This window comes from Pinus tabuliformis, chromosome X, assembly GCF_031772625.1.
Source record: "Pinus tabuliformis cultivar Carrire ecotype Pingquan chromosome X, CPIR1, whole genome shotgun sequence".
In the NCBI taxonomy this organism is placed as follows: domain Eukaryota; kingdom Viridiplantae; phylum Streptophyta; class Pinopsida; order Pinales; family Pinaceae; genus Pinus; species Pinus tabuliformis.
The window spans coordinates 1,645,922,964-1,645,944,415 of NC_142308.1; positions in this window are offsets into that span (position 1 = coordinate 1,645,922,964).

Sequence of the window (21,452 nt, forward strand, 5' to 3'; positions counted from 1 at the left end):
TTTAACATTCCACATGAGTATAATTCAAAAGAATAATTAAAAAATAAATAAAATCATTTCTAGGTGTATAATAAATATTATAAAATTGCAAAAGATGGTTTACATTTTTAACAACTAATCAATGTTATCATTTCCAATGTTTAATGGTTCAATTAGTTTTTTATTTTTGGTATTATATCACTATTATAATTTTTTTTTTTACATTATTAATTTTTTATATTGTAATTTTGTTTTTTATTAATAAAATTTTAAATAATTTTTTAAATAAAAGAAAATATAATATACATATCACATTAAAATGTATAATATATAAATAGTATTTATAAATTAACATCAATTTTACCATATAAATTAAAAAAATGATTCCATAACCATCTATAAATTTAATTAATAAGTAGGTAAAAAACTTAATATTTACCATATGGCAATTTTTAATCATGAATATTTACAATGGATATTATTAACTTCTAAATATATTTTTTTACAATATCATGGGCCAATACTCAAAAGCTAAAGATAGGGAGAGGGAAGGACAGCGGGAAAGGAGGGAAGAAAATCATAATACCATGGTTTATCAATACCATGGGCCATCTAGGCTTTTGATTTTTATGTTAATTTTATTTTATAACATTTTTTAAATAAATATAAAAGAAAAAATGTTATAATTACTTTTGAGGTATATCTAAACCCTCCATCCTCACGACTACTAAAAATATTTCCATATATAGGTTTAATATTTTACAACCAATTATGTTTTTTTTAAATTTAGATACTTTTTTAAATACAATACAATGTGATCATATTTAAGAGAGAGTGAGATGGCCGGGGAATAGAGTGGGGAAGAGAGACATAGAGGTAGGAGAGATAGGGAGAGAGAGGAAGGAAGAGCGAGAAGAGGGGGGAGAGAGGAAGTGAGAAAGGGATGGATTTGGAGAGAGGAGGGAGGAGAGAGATGGAGGGAGGGAAGGAGGGAGATGGAAAGAGAGGGAGCGAGGAACATAGGCATTGAGATATAGAGGTAGAGAGAGAGGGGGTGACAAGGGAGAGATGAAGATGGAATGAGGGAGAGAGGAGATGAGGGAAGATAGAGAAAATGAGAGGATAGATATAGGGAAAGAAGGGGTAGAGAGAGATAGGGAGACATAGATATGGAGGGGGGAGAGAGGGGGATAGTGAGAAGGAAAGAGGGAGGGAGATAGTGACAGAGCTGGAGGATGGAGAGAAAGAGAGAGTGCGATGGGGGGAGAGATAGAGGGTGTTATGCAACCAACTCAAAAAATAGAAGAAAAGATAGATCAACGACTTCAAAATCAACCTCTTCGAGGGGGAAACCTCCTTTACATTACACAAATGAACAATTCTTGGATGATACAAATGACAAGACCTCCTTTCTATATATAGGAGTCTAAGGGGTCACAATATAGTCAAAGTTGACATAAAAATAATAATGTAAGGGCACAACAATAACAATAGTGGGCTTCTATGGGGCACAATAATAATAATATGGGGACAAAATAGGCACAACAATAACAATAAGGGGCTACAATGACAATAATAATAAGGGAATACACTAGTATTATAGAGACCTAACATGCCCCGCTCCTTCAGAAAAGTGTTGTCCTCAATGCTTGAGCAGTTATGGATGCTTTTGTATAAAAATTCTCATCCTCCCATGTGGAATCTTCAGCGGGTAAGTTCTTCCACTTTATGAGATACTTTGAAATTGATCGATTTCGTAGTTGTCGAGTTCTTGTTTCTGTGACTGCTTTAGTTTCTCATATGATTTTTCCTTCCTTGTCAAGTTCTGCAAATATTGCTTGAATTGGGAGCTTGTCACCTATAATCTTCTTTAAGCATGAAACATGGAAAACTGGGTGTACTCGGGAAGCTATAGGAAGCTCCAATTTGTATGCCATAGTACCAATCTTTTGCAACACCTTATACGGACCATACTACTTTGGTGATAATTTATTATCCTTCTTAGCTTGCTTGAGGGACATTTGTTTGTATGGTTGTCGTTGTAGAAATACCCAGTCACCTACATCAAAACTTATTTTGCTGCGATGTTGATCTGCCTGTTGTTTCATTCAATTATGTGCCAAAGTGAGATTGCCCCTTAAGAGTTGGAGAACTTGTTTTTGATGCTCAATGTGATCTTCCACTACTTGAACTTTAGAATTTTCTCTTAAATATGATGTGATGGACGGTGGATGATATCCATAAAGTCCCATAAATGGGGTCATTTTTGTTGCAGTATGGAAGGAAGTGTTATACCACCATTCAACCAGAGGCAACCATTTGACCCATTGTCTTTGTTTATTAGATACAAAACAACAGAGATATCATTCTAAACATTTGTTCACTATCTCAGTTTTCCCATCAGATTGAGGATGATAAGATGAGCCATGAGCTAACTGAGTACCCAAACAAGAAAATAATTTTGTCCAAAAATTTCTAGTGAAAATGAGATCTTTGTCGCTTACAATAATCTTTGGGTTTCCATGTAGCTTTTGAAGTGTTTCCATAAATGCAGTAGAAATTGTACTGGCTTTAAAGGGATGAGATGATGCACAAAAGTGTGCATACTTGGTAAGTCTATCAACTACCACCATGATGACACTCTTTCCTTCGGACTTGGGTAAGCATGTGATAAAATCCATTGAAACCACCTCCCAACATTGACTTGGAATGAATAAAGGTTGTAATAGATCTGGGGTCTTAATTGTTTCAACTTTATTTTGTTGGCAAACCAAACATTCCACCACAAACTTTTAAATATCAGGTTTAAGGCCATCCCAAAAAAATTCCTTCTTAACCCTGTGTTAAGTTTTTAAAAATCCTGAGTGCTTTCATTAGGGAGATGTGTGCAATTCCATAAGAATCTTTTGTTTGAGTTGGGAATTCTTATAGAGATATAAGTGATCTTTATACCATAACAAATCATTTTTCCAACTAAATGTATCAGATGTACTGGGGTCTTGTTGTATCTTTTGAATGAGTGCCCACACTTCTTCGTCATTCTTATATTCATCCCTTGCTTCGTTTATAAAATCTAGTTGGATAATAGAAATGGCACTAAGAAATGCTTCCACATCCTCATCCTTTCTTGAGAGTGCATCTGCAACAATATTTTGCTTCCCTTTTTAGTAGATTATTTCAACATCATAATCCAACATCTTTGTGACCCATTTTTGCTGCTCTTTTGAAGATAATCTTTGTTCTAAAAAGTATTTAAGACTATCATGATCTATTTTTACCTTGAAGTGTCTTCCTGTTAGGTAAGGTCGCCATTTCTTAAGTGCATGTAGTATTGCCAACATTTCCTTCTCATAAATAAGTTTGTGTAAATTCTTTCCTTTGATTGGATGACTTTCGAAAGCAATGAGTCTTTCTTCTTACATTAAAACAATACAAATTCCATTTCCTGAGGCATTGTATTCCACAATAAAGGTTTTTGTGAAGTCTGGCGTAGCTAAAGCTAATGCTTAGCACATTGCCTCTTTAAGATGTTCAAAGGCCTTTGTTGCTTTTGGAGTCCAATAAAATGGATCTTTCTTTAGTAATGTTGTTAGAGGTGCTGCTATTCTCCCATAAGTCTTAACAAAATTGCGATAATACACTGTCAACCCGAGAAATCCTTGCAAATGCTTTATGGATGTGGGTATTTTCCATTATTTAATGGCTTTAATGTTGCTAGGGTCTACCTTAACACTTTCATGAGATACAATATGACCCAAATATTCTACCTCTTGTACTCCAAAGAAACATTTGGATCTTTTTGCATATAATTGTTTCTCCTCTGATAGTTGTAGCACCCTATTTCTCCTCCAACCCAACATCTTTTACAAAAACATTCCTAAATCATTATAGTTTACAATATGACCCAAATATTCCACTTCTTGTACTCCAAAGAAACATTTGGATCATTTTGCATATAATTGTTTCTCCTCCAATAGTTGTAGCACCCTATTTCTCCTACAACTCAATTTTTTCTCCTCCAACCCAACATCTTTTACAACATTAAGCCATAAAATAACAATCTCCTCCTTAGGCTCTCGACCCTACTCCCCAAACCCAACAGACCTCATTTGGCCAATAATTTTAATAAAATGTGTACCAATATCATTCAAGACAATAGATTCCACAATTCCAATTTATGGAACATACATTTGCAAATGAGTAGTCTACGATAAGTAATAACAAATATTACCTTCCTACGATCCTCATGCGAAAACTGCAGCTTTCTCCCCGCCTCGCCTTACCTATTTCTTTGATTCGACAGTGTCTCCGAAAGCCCCAAACCCAAAGGTTTTAAAAGGTTAAATACCGTAATGGGTAGCAATGATAACTTTTGGACGGAAAAGATAGAAGGCAGGGAGATTCGCCAATGGCCACACACACCGCTTAGTTTCAATGGAATGGTCAATAAATCATCTCATCAATATATTTTATGTATATGGTGTAAATTCATTTTTATTTTATTTTAAATGTATTAAAAAAAATTCAAAATTCTAAGATATAAATATTTTTGTAAATTTTAAATTATATACTTAAAATATAAGGGATAGAGATAGGTTAATATAAGGGATAGAGATATGTTAACTATAATGATTTAGGAATGTTTTTTTTTTCACATTAATAAAAATTTAAATAATTTTAATTAATTATATTTTTCTTAAGGTTCAATAAAACATATGGGTCTTATACAACTTGAGTGGGCGTAATGGTTAAGAGCATGTGTTTCCTCCTAAGAGGTCGCAGGTTGAAAAACCAGAGGGGGTAGAGTATGTATACCTTCATAGACTTAGCAGTCAAATCGTTGCGCGGAGGTGGGTCCCTTGTCCCACACACAAGGGGGTCTCATACACCAATTTGGTGTTTGGGGATAGAGTATGTATACTTTCGGTGGGTCCCTTATCCCAGACACAAGGGGGTCTCATACACCAATTTGGTGTCTGGCTTGGCTGTGACTTTAAAAATGGATATTATTATTATTAGATGTTAATCATCATCATATATATGATGTAATTTTATATTTTTTAATTAATATTTTCAAATAGTATGTGTGATTTCAGGTTATCCATTATACTTAATTCTATATATACATATAGTTGGTATAGCAATATTTTATTTAAAATATGTGAAATAGAATTATAACACATTATAGTATAGTGTTGACACACAATATTGATATTATTTTAAAATATATTGTAAGTTCTAAATCTATACCTAAGCAATGCAAAAATATTTTATTTTTAATTTTATATTAAAATATTTCATTTAAATCATTTTATTTTAAATTCTATATTAAAATATTTTATTTATGATTTATATGAAATGTTTTTAATTATTAATATTTTTTAATATTATAAATTAATTTAATGTTAAATATTGAAAAATTTCCACATTTTCCTGTCATATGAATATACACACTATTTAATATAAAAAATATTTTATATTATTTCAAATGAATAGATAAATAAGTATTTGATCTCATACTTTTGTGATCCATATTTATTTTTGTAGTAAACTCTTAGACAAATCACACTAATAAAAATTGATAGTTACATTTCGAACTTACTAATGAAGTTCATCTTAAGACCAAGCTTTACAAATGTGATTTATCCTAAAACTTACTACAAAGATAAATAAATAATTTAAATCTATTACTTTAATTAATATTAAAATATTTATTTATAAATAAAAAGAGTTTTGGCCAAAATCACATGTTTTTCTTCATGTGATTTCGCAGAAACTCTTCTTATAATTGATATGGATCATAGAAGCCTCAATTCAATATTTTTTATAATTAATATTAAATTATATTATATGATATAAAAATCCAAAAAAACTGAGATATAAATTTCCCATTTAATGTAAGAAAGATATAAAAATCCAAATAAGCTGTGTATATTGTTGGAATATTAATTCCAACTGCTGTGCAACAACAGCTATTTTACTTTATTCATTTGTCTTTATCCGGCGCCCCACATTTTTTTCCGATCTGTTAAAATCACCACTATTACCATCTTTTCACTCTTTAATTAATTTTGTGTTCCCTGAATGAAGAAGATCAGATCCAGCGCCACACCGTTACTTTTCAGCAAGCGTATTAATGAGCAGACGGCTGAAAGAGATAAGAACCAGCCTCGAGCCGTAACAGCATTTATCAGTCTTGGGTTTCAGCACAACCGACTCAAGAAATACAGCAAGAAATCAAATCTGTTAATTATGAACAGCAGAAACTTTATCAGCAAGTTAAGGCGGTGAAGAACCTTTCCCGCACTATAAATAGAAACATAAACAGAATTAAAACATATATGAGAGATAGAGAGCGGATGAGAGCACGCAGCAGCGTGAAGAAAAATATTTCCAGAACAGTGAAATGCACAGAAGTGCAGTTTTGTAAGTTTTTTTTTGTATTGCACAGCAGTGCTGAAATTCTCTGAGATAAATGTTTTCTGGAACTGAAGTGTTCCTGTTGTAATCTGTTAGGAAGATCCCTCTACGTGAGGAAGACTTAGTTTTATGTGTTGGTTTACTTTCATAAATAGAAATTTCTTTCTGTGCGTTTCTGTTTCACCAAAAGTTATTTCGTCAAAATTTTTAGTTGCTGAAACAGCTCGTAACTCAAAAAAATACTTGACGTCAAAATTTCCTGTTGCTGAAACACCACGAACAGCAACTGAAATTTTTTATGTTGCTGAAACACCTTTGCTGAAACACCTGTTTCAGCAACTGAGAAAAAAAACTGTGTTGCTGAAACACCGTTTCCAGCAAACGAATTTTTCTGTTTTTCTGAGTTAAAAACAGAGTATTTTCCTGTGTCAAAACCAGAATGTTATTTTGATCAGTTTGTGATCCTGAGGCAAAGTAGAGTATTATTTTATGCTCGGTTTTGTGTTTTTGAATTATCAGAAAACAGAGTATTACTCTCTGTTCATATTTTTGTTGTTTCGGAATTTATCAGAAAATTCTGAACAGTGGAAACAGAGGATTTTTCCACTGTATTCTGTTTGGAATAACCAGAAATTCCCGACATGGTATCAGAGCTTGACCAGGCTCTTTGAAGACATCAAAGAAGCTGAAAGAAGATTTGTTGCTGCAGCAAATTATCCAGCAGAGCGAAAACGCTGTCAAGATATTTTTCAGATTAGTTTTTTGTGTAGCTGCTGAAGACAATTAAGTGATTTTTTTTTTACAGTCAAGTATTGAAAGAATGGCCGGCACCAACGTGGGTATGTTTAATACCCAGCTCCCACAGTTCAATGGGAAAAATTATGACTACTGGGCAATAACCATGAAAGCCGTGTTTGTTTCACATGATTTATGGGAACTTGTTGAATATGGATTTGAAGAGCCAGCAAATGAAGAAGAGTTTATTGGATTAACTCAGGCAGAGAAAGAGTTGTTGAAGAGCAATAAGAAGAAGGACTCAAAAGCCCTTGTATTCTTATATCAAGCAGTGCATGAGAGTGTGTTTCCGAGGATAGCAGCAGCCAAGACATCCAGAGAAGCATGGCAAACTCTCAAGACAGCCTATCAAGGCATGGAGAAAGTGAAGACAGCAAAACTACAGTTGCTGAGGAAAGATTTTGAGAACCTGCGTATGAAGGAGACAGACAATATTGACTCATTCTTCACACAAGCAATTGGTTTGGTCACACAGATAAGGTCTCATGGAGAAACTCTTGAAGAAAGGAGGATTGTAGAGAAACTATTGAGGTGCCTACCCTCAAGGTTTGATGTGATTGTCACCACCATAGAAGAGACAAAGGATCTCTCAAAATTTTCAGTTGATGAACTTCATGCATCACTAATAACTCATGAGCAGAGGTTGAGTAGAAATGAAAACTCATCTCTAGAGCAAGCCTTCAAGACCCAGATGTCATTTGGAAGAGGAAGAAGTCAAGGCAGAGGAAACAAGAGAGGAAGAGGCAGAAGCCAATACAGAGGCGGAAGAAACAGTCCAGCAAACGTTCAAGGAAGAGGCAGCAATCCAAATCAGAACCAAGGCCATGGCAGCAGCCAACAAAGTGGACAACATCATGCTCAAGGACAAAGGTATGAAAAATCCAATGTCCAATGTTATTATTGTAAAAAATATGGGCACTATGCAAATGAATGTAGGAAAAAGCAGCATGATATGAGTAATAGATCTAGTGCAAACATCACTAGAGAAAATATCAGTCAAGATAATGTGTTGTTAGTTTGTAATATGGCTGAAACAAACAGTGAGGATATATGGTTTCTAGATTCTGGTTGCAACAACCATATGACAGGAAACATAGCCTTGTTTTCTGCTTTAGATGAGAGTATGCAGTCACAAGTCACACTTGGGACTGATAGTAAAATTTCTGTTATGGGAAAAGGAGAAGTTAAGATATTTACAAAGAAAGGTGAAAAGAAAACCATAGCAGATGTTTATTATGTTCCTGGAATGAAGTGTAATCTCTTGAGTATTGGACAGCTTATTCAGAAGGGTTACAATGTTTTCTTTGAGAATGATGTATGCACCATCATGGACAGATTACCCAGCAAACGTTGTATTGCTGAAGTGAAGATGACAAGGAACAGGATGTTCCCTCTCAGAATAAGGGCAGATCTGAAAAATAAAGAAGTAGTTGCAGCAGTGACACAAGAGGCTCTCCAAAGCGTACCAAAGGATGAAAATTGGTTGTGGCATTTGAGGTTTGGACATCTTAACTTTGGAGGTCTTAATTTGTTAAGTAGAAAAGGAATGGTAAGAGGATTACCACTGATAGAAAAGCCAGACAGCCTTTGTGAAGGTTGTATATTGGGGAAACAACACAGAGAAAGTTTTCCAACAGGAAAAAGCATAAGGGCAAAAGCACCCTTAGAAATTGTCCACTCAGATTTATGTGGACCGATGCAAGCTCCATCACTTGCAGGCAGCCAATATTTTCTAACATTTATTGATGACTTTACCAGAAAGACTTGGGTTTATTTTCTGAAGAATAAGAGTGAAGTGTTTGAAAAATTTCAAAATTTCAAAGCACTTGTAGAAAATCAAAGTGAGCTGCGTATCAAGGTTTTGAGAACTGACAGAGGAGGTGAGTATATCTCCAAAGAATTTTTACGTTTTTGCAGGGAAAATGGAATTCATAAGCAATTTACAGCAAGGTACACCCCGCAGCAAAATGGAGTTGCTGAAAGGAAAAACAGAACAATCATGGATATGGCAAGGAGCATGTTGAAGGCAAAGCATTTGCCAAATGATTATTGGGCTGAAGCTGTACACTGTGCAGTATATATTTTGAATAGATGTCCTACAAAAACAGTGATGAACAAAGTGCCAGAAGAAGCATGGAGTGGGAGAAAGCAAGGGGTCACCCACATGAAAGTTTTTGGTTGTGTGGCTTATGCACACATTCCAGATCAGCTAAGGAAGAAACTGGACAGCAAAGGAGAGAAATGTATTTTCATTGGATACAGTAAAGAATCCAAAGCTTACAGGTTGTATATCCCATCCACCAAGAAGTTTTTTGTGAGCAGAGATGTTCAATTTATTGAAGAGGAAGCTTGGGATGGAAGCATAGAGAAAACAGTTAATGTTAAAAACTGTTTGTCTCATGATGATGATGATGAAGAATTGGCTGAAACACATCCCCAAACAGCAGCGCCAACAACAGAACAGCAAGAGACACCCTTGAGGAGAAATGAGAGTGCTTCTCCAAGCACACCACAAGGAGGAAATTCAAGTGCATCTACAAGCACTTGCACACCGAATGAAAGAGGTAAGAAATTCAGAAGTTTGAGTGATATTTATGAAGAAGGAATGAATTCTTTGTTTGTTTTGTATTGTCATGTTGATGACCCTGTTCATTTCGAAGATGCAATTAAAGATAAGAAATGGATAGAAGCTATGGATGAGGAAATGAATGCCATAGAAAGAAATAAGACATGGGATTTAGTTGAGCTACCAAAAGGTAAAGAAGTCATTGGAGTTAAATGGGTCTACAAGACCAAAAGTAATGCTGAAGGCAAGATAGAAAGGCATAAGGCAAGACTTGTTGTCAAGGGATACAAGCAGAAATATGGGAGAGATTATGAGGAGACTTTTGCACCGGTTGCAAGAATGGAAACAGTAAGAGCAGTGCTGTCCATAGCAGCACAAAACAAATGGAAAGTTTACCAAATGGACGTGAAGTCAGCATTCTTGAATGGAGCATTAAAGGAAGAGGTCTACATTGAGCAACCTCTAGGCTATGAGAAGAAAGGCCAAGAGCACAAAGTCTGCAGATTGAAGAAAGCTCTTTATGGGCTGAAGCAAGCACCAAGAGCGTGGTACAGTAGGATAGATTCCTATCTACTGGAGAACGGATTTGAGAAGTGTGAGGGAGAACCCACTGTTTACATCAAAGAAAAAGACTATAAAATTTTAATTGTTGTGTTATATGTTGATGATGTGATTTTTACAGGTAATGATGACTACCTCATTGAAAATTTCAAATCAGTCATGAAAGAAGAATTTGAGATGACTGACATGGGTTTGCTGAGATACTTCTTAGGAATAGAAGTAGATCAAAATAAAAATGGAATTTTTATTTCACAGGCAAAATATGTAAATGAAGTGTTGAGCAGATTTAACATGCAGGACAGCAAGGCAGCAATCACTCCCACAGTGATGGGATTGAAACTCAGCAAAGAGGACAGCAGCAAAGATTTTGACCCTAGTGTGTACAAGAGCATAGTTGGCAGCCTCATGTATTTGACTGCAACTAGGCCAGACATAATGTATGCTGTTAGTTTAATTTCCAGATTCATGGAGAAGCCAAAAGAAACACATTGGCAGGCAGCAAAGAGAATTCTGAGGTATGTTAAAGGTACAAAAAGGTATGGCATATTTTACACTGTTTCAGAATGTTCAGATTTAGTTGGATATAGAGATAGTGATTGGGCTGGAAGTGTAGATGACCGGAAAAGCACATCTGGTTACATTTTTCACATAGGTTCAGGAGCCATTTCATGGGCTTCGAAGAAACAGCCAATTGTGGCATTATCTACAGCAGAAGCAGAGTATGTGGCAGCTACAGCAGCAGCATGTCAAGCGGTTTGGATGAGGAGAATGTTGAGAAGTCTATGCCAGGAGCAAGCAACAACAACAGTGATTTTTTGTGGCAATAGCTCAGCTATTGCATTATCCAAGAACTCTGTATTCCACAAGAGAACAAAACACATAGACACAAAGTTTCACTGCATCAGAGAATTGGTGAACAATGGAGAAATCATTTTACAACATTGCAGGACTCAGGAACAGGTTGCAGATATTCTAACAAAGCCATTGGATCAGAAAAGTTTTGAGTTTTTAAGGAAACTTCTGAGTATGACTGATAACCCAGCAGTTGAAATTAAAAGGGGAGTGTTGGAATATTAATTCCAACTGCTGTGCAGCAGCAGCTATTTTACTTTATTCATTTGTCTTTATCCGGCGCCCCACATTTTTTTCCGATCTGTTAAAATCACCGCTATTACCATCTTTTCACTCTTTAATTAATTTTGTGTTGCCTGAATGAAGAAGATCAGATCCAGCGCCACACCGTTACTTTTCAGCAAGCGTATTAATGAGCAGACGGCTGAAAGAGATAAGAACCAGCCTCGAGCCGTAACAGCGTTTATCAGTCTTGGGTTTCAGCACAACCGACTCAAGAAATACAGCAAGAAATCAAATCTGTTAATTATGAACAGCAGAAACTTTATCAGCAAGTTAAGGCGGTGAAGAACCTTTCCCGCACTATAAATAGAAACAGAAACAGAATTAAAACATATATGAGAGATAGAGAGCGGATGAGAGCACGCAGCAGCGTGAAGAAAAATATTTCCAGAACAGTGAAATGCACAGAAGTGCAGTTTTGTAAGTTTTTTTTTGTATTGCACAGCAGTGCTGAAATTCTCTGAGATAAATGTTTTCTGGAACTGAAGTGTTCCTGTTGTAATCTGTTAGGAAGATCCCTCTACGTGAGGAAGACTTAGTTTTATGTGTTGGTTTACTTTCATAAATAGAAATTTCTTTCTGTGCGTTTCTGTTTCACCAAAAGTTATTTCGTCAAAATTTTTAGTTGCTGAAACAGCTCGTAACTCAAAAAAATACTTGACGTCAAAATTTCCTGTTGCTGAAACACCACGAACAGCAACTGAAATTTTTTACGTTGCTGAAACACCTGTTTCAGCAACTGAGAAAAAAAACTGTGTTGCTGAAACACCGTTTCCAGCAAACGAATTTTTCTGAGTTAAAAACAGAGTATTTTCCTGTGTCAAAACCAGAATGTTATTTTGATCAGTTTGTGATCCTGAGGCAAAGTAGAGTATTATTTTATGCTCGGTTTTGTGTTTTTGAATTATCAGAAAACAGAGTATTACTCTCTGTTCATATTTTTGTTGTTTCGGAATTTATCAGAAAATTCTGAACAGTGGAAACAGAGGATTTTTCCACTGTATTTTGTTTGGAATAACCAGAAATTCCCGACATATATATCTTTAACACGATAAATAATCCAACTAAACTGCTAATAATATACTTTGTTATATGTTTATTAACTGCTGCTACACGCGAACGATGACAGTTTGGATATATGTTATCAATTTATTTATTTTATAATTTCATAAAATAACGGCATCCAAATACAAAATTTGTGATTTTATGGCGGCACCGTAAACATGAGAATCCAATTAGGCAAACCTGTCCTCTTAAATTACGACATTCGTTTGCACCATATCCACCACGGCTACCAATGGGACTCACAGTCTTCACTCATTTTAATTAATCCTCCTGAATCTATTTGTGTAGTTCTCAATCACTCCGAAACAATTTTTAAACATGTGAGGTATTTTTATACAAAAATTATTTATTTAAAGAATGCAAAAACAGCAGAACATTTCTTAATACAAAATAAGTAGAAAAATTCATGAATATAGTCGATTATTCGACCCCATTATTGTATTATTATAATCCTCTGCCTATCCGCAGCGAGTCAGCAACTAATAAAGAAAAGCTATGGAAGCTCCTCGGAAAAAGCCAAAAGGTGCCTCAGAACTGATCTGTATATACATCGGAATATACATCAACATCGGATTCCTGTCGATCAAAATTTAAATGATTATAATGTCCCCACCTCGCATCAGAAATAATGGCCAAAAATCCCCATTATAAGCATATTTAAACTCATTTCCTTTACGAAAGTTCCAAAATTCAACTAAACTATACATATCTCTCGCACAATAAATAATCCAACTAAACTGCCTATATTATACTTTGGTTTTACTATACAATAAAACGATGAAACCCAATTGTAAAAGTCGTGATTTTTCCGTGGCAGGAAAGAAAAACATGAGAATCCCATTAGACAAACCTGTCCTCCAAAATCACGACATTCTTTTGCACGACACCGACGACGCTTCCACGTCAACCAATGGGACTCAGTGTATTCATTTCTTCTAATTCTCCACAATTAATCCTCAATCCAGTTGAGTTGTGCTTTATCCCTCCGAATTTTTTTCAAAACATGTGCGATATTTCTATACTAAAAAATTAAAAGCCCGCAGGACATTTTTAATAAAATATCAGTAGAAAAATTCATGAATGTAGTCTACTATTCGACACCATTATTATTTATAGTCCTCTACCTATCAGCGACGAGCTAGCAACTAATAGAGAAACACTTCGGAAGCTCCTCGGAAAAAGTCAAAAAGTGCCTCATAAGGAGCAACGTTCAGAATTAGTTGAAGCTCAATGGGAAGAGCCAGAAAAGTAATTGAGTTTAGATGCTCACTGTGTACTTATGTCTGTTATTTTTTATGTATATTTGATTAATATAACTATATTAAAATTATTAACATAGTTATATGGAAGGAAAGTTTGGTAAATATAATCAAAAAATTATTGTAACACAAAGAATGTTTTACTAACGTACACATTTATTTCATCAAATATATATAAAAAGGTGATAAGTCAATTTTAACTTAATAAAAAAATAATTATAAATAAATGTTTTAAATAATAATGAAAATTTTATCATGAAAAAACTTATTAAAACTCAAAAACACATAGAAATCGTTTGGTAAAATTTCAAAAAACACATGGAAATCGTTTGTTTCCATTCTTTCTTTTTTCTTTCGGTAACTAGGCAGCCTTGAGCAATATATAAACCCCCCAAAGAAATCAATATCATTATATATATCATTACATATCAAAACCTCCGCCTCCTCTCCTCTCCTCTCCTCTCCCTTATGGTCGAGCACCTAAAGGTCTTCTCCTTAACAGTCGAGCCTGCTTACGCATCCTTATCAGTCGAGCCCCCTAAAGGATCCTTATCAGTCGACCCTGCTTGTGCATCCTGAAAATGCTATAATAGGACCTTTAGGTGCTCGACCAAAAAGACCTTTAGGTGCTCGACTATTAAGGAGAGAAAGGGGAAGGGAATCTTGAAAAACCTCGGCCAAGAGAAAATGGCCAAATTCTTAGGGTTATATTCAACCTACGCAGGACTGAATCTCCAATGAAAAGACCTCCTCTTCCCATCCTTCTGAAGTTAGTAGTCCCGCATCTTTATTTGCATGCAATCTATTCTTTGCTTTGTCTGTACCGAAATATGTGCTTGTCTCTCTGTGTCTGTCTGTGAATCCCGGTCTGTCTTGTACTCTCTAAGCTTATAGTCCAGGCTAGTGAAACCGCAAACCACTATATTGCTAGTGAAACCAGACGCGTAGTGGTGCCGGCCTTTCTTGCTTGTATTGACCGGCCGGGTGAAACCACACACACTATTTGGTTCCGGTCCATCCTTACTGACACTTACAGACTAGTGTGTAACAACAACCCCACTGCATTGACTGGCTGGCTAAAGCCCTTCCCCGGAGTAGGGTTTCAAAAAACACATGGAAATCGTTTGGTAGCACTTACATTTCTTCCGTCAATGTTTGAAGGAGGTCGTTGAAGTGTCAGACAGCAGGCAACCCACTTTTCTGTCGACTGCACGTGTCCTTCACACAGACTTAACAACTTTACCATATTCTTGATTTCTTGAATCCATGGTCTCCATCATTGCTCATTTTTCATATGATTTGAGACACCTTCATCCATTTGCAGGCCAGTTGCTTGGAACGGAGATTCATGTGTGATGAGCTATTCTCCTCCAAAGTTCAAGCAGTGTGGCACGACTACGACTGCCGGAATTGTGAGCCAACTGTGTGGCATCTAACCACAGGTACGGTAGAGGGAGTTTGTATAATAGACAGATAGGCTCTTCCGTGTGGTAGTGGCTCGTCATGTCTGAAAATCAAAGCTTTCTCTGGGTGCAATGCAAGATGGTGCTGCCCTTTCAAACTATGGCTGAATTGGGTCAATGTAACTAGTATCAAAATTGAACATTTACTGGTCTTTCCACGAGTTTAAATGAGTATAATTGAAAAAAATAATAATTTTTTCAAATCTTTTCTTTTAAGATAAATAATATATATTCTAACCTTACAAAGGATGGCTTACATTTTAATTAATTCATCGTCAATGTTTTCATTTCCAATGTCATATTGTCAAATTAGCATCGTACTACTTCCTGTTTTTGTTTTTTTGTTTTTACCATATCGCTCGGATGATGGATGAGAATCGTTTTTACACCACCAAATGTTTTTCTTTAGTATCTATTATTATTAATATTACTGGATAAAGTGTAATTAGTTATTACATTAAATGAATCACATATAATCATACAATCATATTGATAGATGTATCATTTTAAATATTTAATAACAAAATTTGAAAAATATTTGTTTTGAATAGTCAGGATATGTAGAATAGAGAGTGATGAAGTATATTATTAAGATAATTTATAATATATAGTTCACATGTTTCAAATTTTGTAGCCAAAATTCCAGTCACTTAAAAAAGGTTGGTTGGTGTGACCTAACTTTGCAATTCCTTGTTGATTTTGATGACATAAATGCCTTAGTGATTTCTCAAGTAACAAGCCAAATACATTATCTTAATTTTCCATTATATTTATTTAATTTATGTTATAATGTCAATGAAATTTAATATTCACCATGATGTCATTTTCTTTGTATCTTTTGTAAAATATTACTATAATTTATAGTAAATTATGATTGCATTGGAAATTTTATTGTATTGGTCTACTATGTATCTGATTATCAAAATTCATGTGATGGCAAAAGTATTTGTATATAATATTTTATTATTATTGGAGCATATTTGTTAATTCAATATGTATTCCATGGCATTCTCATTATTATAATAAATATTTTGTGCAAACACAACATATAATTAGTAATTAAATGTAAATATTTCAATAGTCTCACATCTTGTATAAGTTTGGTTGTTTATGTTAAAAAAAAAAAATCATATTTTTTCTTTTGTTTACACAAAACTATTTAAACATTTGGTTGGGAAAAAAAGGTCTTTTAAGTTTAATGAAAATTCCTAACTCAAGTATGTTCTTGATTAAGTTTAGATATAAAAAAAATGGACCTTGTTGACATCATCACATCCTCATTCCTCAGTTCTCCATAATGGTCATTCATATTTTCATGTTCTTATACATATTTATCACTCACTTTATTCATTTTGTTTCTAGAAAAATTGATTGTGATGTTACTTTGCATGTCAAATTTTAACAAATTATTCCCTCTACCCCATCCTAAGCCAAAGATCAAACATTGATATATTCTTTGTAGGATTAATGCTCAAAGCAACAATTGTTTATGGGTTAGATTCTTTAAAATTTTGAGGAGAATGTATAACATTGAGCATATGCATCTGGGAATATTCTTTACCATCCCATTCTATTACATATTTTTATTTTGTTTAAGAGATAATATGCACAATTAATATCCTAAATAATAATGGAACATCGATGGTATTGGTGACTAATTTTCTTTACTTTTTCTGTCTTTATGGATTTTTGCAAGTTCCATATCATAGAAATATTATCCTAAATAATAATAAATCAATGCAATGATACTATATTTTCACGTTTCTAGAGGTCTATAATGAAAGTGAGGTATTTAAATTGATTTTATAGTGTTTTCGTAGACTTAACACCTTTAAATAGAGGCCTCAAACTACTTAACAAAGGATCAAGACTTATTATAGTTTATTGTTTTCTAATAAGGTTTGCAATGAACATGAATTCCATGGTTAAGCATGATTGCAATATGTTCATGATATTAATCTAAGGTTATGTATGTTCAACCATACACATTTTTAGTTAGCCATGGTCAATTGTGGTCAACCATGGTCATCTTTGGTCAACCATAGTCAACCTAGAATAACCAATACTCTTCCCACTCCTCATGGACAACCATGAAAAAAATGGTCAACCAAGGCCTTTATGGTTAAACATGGTCAACCATTGTTGTCCATTGTGAACATAGGAAACCATAATCTATCATAGAAAACTATGGTCAACCATGGTCAAATTTGTCAAACCAAGATCACCCATGGTCAACATGGTCAAACCATGCTCATTGTGCCTAACCATAGTCAACCATGGCCAACCATTGTTAACTATAATCTATTATAGAAAATGGTTATTCATGGTCAAATTTGTCAAGCAATGTTCACCTATGGTTAACATGGTCATTATGCCTAACCATAGTCAGTGATGGTCAACTATAACCAACAATAATCAAACATGGACAACCGTGGGCAAGTGTGGTCAACCATTGTCAATCATAATCGATCATAGTAAAGTATAGTTTGATGTTCACATGCATGGTCAACCATAGTCAACTAAATGTTGACCATAATAAACCCTCCTCAACCAAAGTTTGAACATATTTAGCCATAGTCAACTTTGTCTATTAATCTATCAACTATCAACCAACACACCCACATTAGTATATGTGATTGATATACATTGATTAACAACATTGTCCACCTTTTATATGACAATTGGCATATAAAAATGATGTTGATTAGATCAGTCAACCACATTAGTAAATTTAGTTGATTCATATACACCAATCAATTTCATTTTCATATGTCGATTGGCATATAAAAGGTGAAAATTTCTGTCGATTGGCGTATATAAACCACATTTACTAATGTAATTGAAAAATATCAAATAGTTAGAACCTAAATATTTCACAAGTTTTATATGATAGATTCAAAGTTGAGAGGATATGTGGTCTTTATATATATACACATACAGGTGTCAACTCCATGCTAATAACTTAAGGAATTACACATATTACAAGTCAAAAGCATATCGTTATAATGTTTTAACAATAAGTAAATTTTTACCCAATAGGCTTCCCCACTGTTGAGAGTTGGCACATTAATCTTGTCCACATTGTGAGATTGGTGGAATTTTCCACCTTTTATACATCACAACATATGAAAATGCTATGAATTGACATATCAACCACATTTATTAATGTGTTTGTGTAGTATAAGTGCCTTCTATATCTATATATATATATATATATATATATATATATATATATATATATATATATGAATGGTATGAAAAGTTTACTTATATATTGAATTTTATTTTGTTATTAATATTTTTTAAAATATTATGTGTCAACTTCATTTTAAGTTAAAAGGAAAATCACATCTCCATTATATTCAAATACACACACACGCGTAAATTTGAATTAAAAATATTTTATTTAAATTAGACATTGAAATACTTTGTTTATATAAATATTGAAATATTTTACTTAAAATGGACATTGAATTATTTTGTGTTATTGATATTGTTTTAAATATTATATGCCAACTCAAGAGTACTCCACAAAATTTTTGAATGATTGCGAGCTCCACGAGGAAGGAATGGGTTTCTATTGCAGGATCTTTTGGTTCCGTCACTTCAAACCTGGAGATATTGTTGTCGAAGACGGGGAAGGATCTCTCCCCTCCTCTATCTTTTTCCTATGGTCTCAGAAAGGCAGATTGCATGGTGATTAGAGGCCTCGATTTCTCTTAGTGGGAACCTTATGATTATGGAGGCTCTGAAATTTATCTTTTTCATCCCGTTAGATCATATTTCTAATGTCAATTATGAGCTTGTGAGCGCACCTAGGTTAGACAAATACAAGTGCAGGATGTTTTCATCCCAAACGTTTGTCAAAATTTCTGAATGGGATTATCCATACGTGGTCGGGATAACCTGTAGAGTTTTTGACACACGGCTCCCACCGAGCAAATCATTGGTGTATTATGTTACCAATCTTCGAATTGTGGGAAGGATGTTGATAACGAACTAGAAGAAAATTCAATAAGAGGTGTCAATATAAGCCTTGGTCATGTCTACAAATTTGTTGATGAAAGCCTCTTGCTAGTGAGGTTGTCCAAAGTGTTACGGTTGAGTATCTTCAAATGTTTTCCATTTTAGTTAGGTCCTAATTATCCAAGTATTCTTTGTGTTTTGTAGTGAAATAGGAGGACCTAGCAGTTTCAGCAGTCATCTGCATCCATCAAATTACATGTCTTCTTCTAGGAGCATTCAAGCTCCTTTATGGAGGGAGACTGATGAAGATGGAAAGTGGTCTCAAATCTTTAGGAATTCAAAAGGTGCTTCTATATCCCTTGTTGCATCTTTGTGAGGAGGTGTTACGGGTGGTGGGGCTTCCTCTTCCTCAAGGTCCATGTCCTTCAAATAATCCCTTAAGCTAGGCCCCAATCCTTTGATTCCAAAGGGGCTCTCAAGTTAGACTTTTCTGGTGGAAAATTGATAATATATCCCAACGTTATAGTTAAATGAGAACTTTAATAAGAGAAGAATAATATATATTGAATCTTGGGTGATTATATGTCATTTCCTTGGATTTGGGCCTGCGACACCTTCCCTCCAGGAATGTCTCTACCAAAAATGGTCCTAGAACCTAAATCTACTTTTTTTACTCGAAGGGTTACCTCACGGTTTTCTTTAAATATTTGGAAGATCAGAAGAAGGTTTTCAATTAGGCGCCCTAGTTTTGCGGTCTGGCTAGTCTTTCAATACAAACATGGCTCCTAGAATTTAATCCTCTCACCATGAAGTCCCTGCCTATTCTAGTTTGGGTTAGGCTCCAAAAATTCTCCTTTCATTGGATCGTGCTAGAAATCCTAGAGGATATTGGTGACTTTATAGGAAACTTTATGAAAGTAGATAGTGAATGATTGTCAAAAGGTTAAGTAAATTACGTCTGCATATGCATGGAAGTGGACATTAGTAAAGGGTTTCCAGGCAAAATTGTCCATATTCAGGAGGGAAAGGAGTACATCCAACCATTTGACTATGAAAACACTGCCTTTAGGTGAAAAATTTTCCAAAAGCCTGGGCACCTTAGGAATGTGTGTCCCTCCTCAAAAGGGGCTTTCTATAATTAAGAACTAAAGAGATGCTACCATGGTTGGAGTGATTTGAAGGTAGTAGCAGAGTCCAAGTATCCTATTGGGAAAAGACAGAACAAATCGCAGAACCAAAAGTCATCTCTCAGTACCTCAGCCTATCACGATTTCAAGCAACCTCCAACTGCATCGACACATCCCCCCATAGGGGACAATATTTTAGTAAAGGATAGTGAGAAATCTCCAACCATAACTACACCGACAATTAGTGGGTAGAAGCACAACCCTGATATGATCACTCTGATAGAGAGAAAGACATACTGAATTCAGTTGATTCGATTGCTTTGGTTCTTTCTCAAAAATTGAAGTAACATTATCCTCTATTGTGCTCGATGGCTTGAGTAGGTGGATTGATGTTCGTAGAAGAAAGGGTAAAAATGAAAAATCCATGAATCATCCTGGTTTTTAGTTCCAGACCTGTAGAAGATGTACTCTGGATGATCTGTTTTCTTCATGTAATATGGTTTTCTAGAATTAATAAATTTCAATTTAAAAACTATATATATTATTGTCCAACTCTATGTTAAACACAAGAGAATAACACTTTGAGAAGAAATGACACATCCCTATCATACTTTATTACATATATATATAGTCTATGTGATAGTATTTTATTTAAACTCAACATTGAAATATTTTATTTATGATTTATAACGATTTTAAAAATAATAATAATAGTTTTTAATACTACATATTAAATTCATGTTAAGTATGTATAAATGTATACATATCCCTTAATTTCATCTATGATAACAATCACTTGGAGAATGTTTCTTCATATAAATATTTAGGGTGTGACATTCACCATCAACTCTACTGGAATTACAACATTGATAAAAGGGTAATTGGAGGCTCTAATGCTTACTATGAGCTTGAAAACAATTGTAAGTTGATTGATCTTTGGGTTTGCAGTAAAAAAAAAAAAAAAAAAAAATCATCTTTGAGACTCTCGTCACCGCTGCTATTCTATAGGGATGTGAGGCTTGGGTTGCAGTATACCTAGAGAATCTTGGAGGAAGATCGAGCTAATCCAAAAGCAAATTAAAAACTACAACCTCAAGATTAAAGGAAATACTCCCTA